At 48.3% G+C, this 4,943-nt stretch overlaps 1 long non-coding RNA gene across 1 annotated transcript; it reads right to left on the bottom strand.

The window, feature by feature from the left end:
* Window positions 1–3,415: 3,415 nt before the first annotated feature.
* On the bottom strand, window positions 3,416–4,924 carry LOC120859735. Its single transcript, XR_005720140.1, has 3 exons — window positions 4,711–4,924; window positions 4,487–4,558; window positions 3,416–3,893 (listed from the first exon to the last, which is right to left on the bottom strand). It is a non-coding gene; the product is annotated as an uncharacterized LOC120859735 (long non-coding RNA).
* Window positions 4,925–4,943: the final 19 nt, after the last annotated feature.

Genomic DNA, 4,943 nt, shown 5'->3' with positions numbered 1-4,943 from the left:
AGCTGAGCCCATGCAGACATCAACTTCTGGGAGGATGGAGGAAGACAGGGCCCTTCACAGGAAGCCCACACACTCCTACCCCTTTCCTGGGTGCCTCTGTGTTCCCTCCTCCCAAATGACTGGCATGCCCTAGTGGAGGTCTTCCATCTGTCCATGGGTGCCCTGGGAAGGTAGAAACAGCACTTCCAGAAACAAAAGATCTATATATAGAAAACTATAAAACACTGGTGAAAAAAATCAAAGATGACACTAATAGGTGGAGAAACATACCATGTTCATGGATCAGAAGAATCAATATAGTGAAAATTAGTATACTACCCAAAGCAATCTATAGGTTCAATGGAATCCCTGTCAAGATACCAGCAGTACTTTTCAGAGAACTAGAAAAAATAATTTCACAATTTGTATGGAAATACAAAAAACCTCAAATAGCCAAAGCAATCTTGAGAAAGAAGAATGGAACTGGAGGAATCAACCTGCCTGACTTCAGGCTATACTACAAAGCTACAGTCATCAAGACAGTATAGTACTGGCACAAAGACAGAAACATAGATCAATGGAACAAAATAGAAAGCCCAGAGATAAATCCACGCACCTATGGATACCTTATCTTTGACAAAAGAGGCAAGAATATACAATGGGGAAAAGACAATCTCTTTAACAAGTGGTGCTGGGGAAACTGGTCAACCACTTGCAAAAGAATGAAACTAGAACACTTTCTAACACCATACACAAAAATAAACTCAAAATGGATTAAAGAGCTAAATGTAAGACCAGAAACTATAAAACTCCTAGAGGAAAACATAGGCAAAACACTCTCTGACATAAATCATAACAGGATCCTCTATGACCCACCTCCCAGAGTAATGGAAATAAAAGCAAAAATAAACAAATGGGACCTAGTTAAATTTAAATGCTTTTGCACAACGAAGGAAACTATAAGCAAGGTGAAAAGACAGCCTTCAGAATGGGATAAAATAATAGCAAATGAAGCAACTGACAAAGAATTAATCTTGAAAATATACAAGCAACTCCTGCAGCTCAATTCCAGAAAAATAAGTGACCCAATCAAAAAATAGGCCAAAGAACTAAACAGATATTTCTCCAGAGAAGACACACAGATGGCTAAAAAACACATGAAAAAATGCTCAATATCACTCATTATCAGAGAAATGCAAACCAAAATCACAATGAGGTACCATCTCACACCAGTCAGAATGGCTGCTATCAAAAGGTCTACAAACAGTAAATGCTGAAGAGGGTGCAGAGAAAAAGAAACCCTCTTACACCGTTGGTGGCAATGCAAACTAGGACAGCCACTATGGAGAATGGTGTGGAGATTCCTTAAAAACTGGAAACAGAACTGCCATATGACCCAGCAGTCCCACTGCTGGGCATATACACCGAGGAAACCAGAAGTGAAAGAGACACGTGTACTCCAATGTTCATCGCAGCACTGTTTACAATAGCCAGGACATGGAAGCAACCTAGATCTCCATCGGCAGATGGATAGATAAGAGAGCTGTGGTACATATACACAAAGGAATATTACTCAGCTATTAAAAAGAATGCATTTGAATCCGTTCTAATGAGGTGGATGAAACTGGCCTATTATTATGTGTATTATCATGTGTGAAAGAGATCGCCAGTCCAGGTTCGATGCATGAGACAGGGTGCTCAGGGCTGGTGCACTGGGATGACCCTGAGGGATGGGATGGGGAGCGAGGTGGGAGGGAGGTTCAGCATGGGGAACACCTGTATACCCATGGCTGATTCATGTGGATGTGTGGCAAAAACCACCACAATACTGTAAAGTAATTAGCCTCCAATAAAAATAAATAAATAAAAGAAAACAAACAAACAGCCCTTCCAGTGGCTCTTCCCAGGTTTTGACATCTAGTGTGCACTTTGGAAAATAAAGACATTGCTACTCAGTTTCATCAACAACGGCGGACTCCAGTTATGTGTTCTGGTACCAACTCTCTTCCCTGCAGTTCTCATTGCCTCAGCAGCACGGACAGGACCGGGCGGCACGGAGCTTGGGAGGCATCAATACACTGGCAGGAACGTCCACCGTTTCGAAGCTACCAGGAGCTTAACAAGCAGCTAAAAAAAAATCCTGACCACTTTACACCTGGCTCGGGCAAGCCTGTATCACTGGCACAGACACAACAGAGCCCTGAGTTTCCCTTTCGGGTTTCCTCCCACAGTGAGAAGTGATGTAGAGTGAGACGCATGAACTTTCCTGAAATCAGCCCCGCCTACTCACCAAGAGGAGACAAACCTGACAGGTAACAAAGCACACCCTCTGTGAGATCCTGCCCTCTGTACCTCTGAGAGAAAGGAATCTGTGTCTTGACCCGGAAACAGACCTAAGACAAGTATTAGGGGAAGTAGTTTGTTTGGGAGGCAATTCCAGAAAGGTCCAGCAGGGATGTAGAGACGGGAGACAGGGCAGGACCTGAGTCAGAAGAGTACGTTCAATGAAAAGGTCACTGAAGTGCACGGAACCTCAGACAGAGGTGTGATATGTCTGGGAGTGGGCTACCCCAAGGACTAAGGAAGAGGAGGTGTTTTTCCATCAAGTCCTCTCAATGGTTAGTTGAAGCTGCTCCCTGGATTCAAACTCCCCAGTGCTTCCAGTCTTCCCCAGAGCAAAGGTCAGCTAGAGAATGGGAAGTGGGCAGGACACAAACAGTGTCTGAAACACCGGGGCAAACACATGTGACCTGTGCGTCATTCTGAGTCTCTCACCCTCATGCAGAGCTCTTCACCCCAATGAGCAGGATGCTTCTATTTAATGGCGCAAACTTTTATACCGTTGGTCCTTAAGCACAAACCCACCACTGAAATCTGGGACCAGGTAAGGAAACAGAGATGTGTCTCAATGCCACAGGAAAAGGCAAAAGGAGTGGGCTTTTCCAGAGTTAAATTTGTCAAGGGCAGGTGAGACATTCTGGACAATGAACTTTCCAGCTTAGCCCTGAGACTGAACTGTGACTCCGTGAGTGTTTAACAAGGTGAGCAGCCTGGCCCCTCGTGGACTGTCAGCTCCATGAGAGCAGGAGCAGCAGCCCCACCAGCACTGCACACACAGCAGGTCTCCGTCCATCCTACTGGGTGTTGGAGGAGGAGGGTAGGGGTGGGTGAAGGGCTCGGGGGGGACCTGAGGGTGTAGACACTGTCCTGGAGTTCCTGAGGCTGCTGCCTCCCCTGTGCCCTCCTGGAAGGAACAGAGGCCTCACGCTTCTCTGTGTTCACAGGAGTGATCTCACACACACACAGATACACACATGTGCATCGACACACACCCATACACAGGCACACACACACACACTCAAAGGAGGCCTCTCAGACTTAAGGACTTAGTCTCAGTAAGTGTTGAGCGGTGAGAAAATTGAAATTGAAGGTGAGGGAAAGTTGTCTTCACCAGAATTTATTTTTCACCATCCAGAAGTCTAGGCAAACAAATCAGAGCCTTAGGACCCTTCTGTGGACTCAGGATTCATCAAAATTCTTTAATGGGTGTGATGTCAATCAATCCTTCACTGTTTTCCAGGAAACCTTGGAATGGGAGATGTCAGCAGGAAAGGATGTGGGCTCGGCGCTGGTCTTGGCAGTAGTGCTAACTTTGATGTTGGCCTTCCCAATTATTATCACAGCAGCCTTGGAATTGGACTTGGCTGTGGCCGAGGTAATAGCAATGGCCTTGGAATTGGCCTGGGCTGTGGCTGTGGTAATTACAATGGCCTTGGAATTGGCCTTGGCCCAGGGCGTGGGAATGGCAATGGCCTTGGAATTGGCCTTGGCCCAGGGCGTGGGAATGGCAATGGCCTTGGCCTTGGCCTTGGCAAACGTGGGCGCCGGGGACGAAGTCTCCTGACACTCTGAAGCTGTAAACCATGACAAAACAGATTTGTTGTGGGATTGTGCAAGGGTCAAGACAAGATCCCTCACTTCACACCTGAACAGCCCTCTAACTGGAACACCACGAGTGTTGGACCCTGTTCACCCTCTGGCTGTTATCTTTGAAGCATATGATTGAATCCCTATATATAGACACCTAGGGAGAAACAGGTCCACAGACAACATAGGGCTTCCAAGGGTCATAAGCCCATCCTAGCAAAGCCGGATTAGGGCAGAGAATTAGAGATCATTACTGAGTGGATTCCTCTCCACTTCAGCCCAGTCAGAATCCCCTGCAGGCCTTGTGAAAATACGAATGGCTGGACCCCACCCCAGAGTCTGATTCAGGAGCTCTCAGACATGAGAATCTGTCTCATGTCAGTTCCCAGGTGGGGACCGCATTAGAGAACCACTGCTCTAAGGGATACAGAGCCAGGGCTGGAGACCTGGGACCTGGGGGAGCGAGGGGTGCAGGTAGGAGGGCCTTTCTCTACCCTGGATGGGGCAGCGGGTCACTGGTCCAAAGCATGCTCCACACTCTACCCCCTAGAATCCTCCAAAACCAGAAGGGGCCACTCACCTCATTACAGTTCAGGTCAAACTGGTCATCGGACGGGTCCAGGCTGACTGTCCCCACACACTGTTTCACCAGCTGCAAGGGGAGCTCAAGGTCAAACTGGAACCCCCGGGCCATAACCTCCCAGGCTCACCTCACCCCTAGATGCTGGAAACCTTCCCAAAGTTCCCTGTTCAGCTCGCTGAGAAGCACTGATCCCAGCCCTCACTCCCCGCCCCCAGGCTCACCCCATTCTCCTTGAAGTCACATTGCTCCGCGGGCTGCTGGGTCGTCCTGGGGCACACGGTCTCCTTCACCCTGAAGCTTGCAGGCTTTCGAGCTTCCCGGTCCTCCACCTGGTCAACGATCAATGTGAGGAGACTGGGCTCGCGCTCATGTTTCCGTCTCTGATCTGTCTCCCTGCCCCCCACCCAGACAGCAGCCTCTCCAGCCCCCTGTGTGTCCGGCCCTGGGCTTGGTG

The sequence above is a fragment of the Oryx dammah genome, unplaced genomic scaffold (genome assembly GCF_014754425.2).
Source record: "Oryx dammah isolate SB20612 unplaced genomic scaffold, SCBI_Odam_1.1 HiC_scaffold_2665, whole genome shotgun sequence".
Lineage (NCBI taxonomy): Eukaryota > Metazoa > Chordata > Mammalia > Artiodactyla > Bovidae > Oryx > Oryx dammah.
The sequence above is the reverse complement of the archived record's forward strand: the minus strand, read 5'-3'. Positions and strand labels throughout refer to the sequence as shown.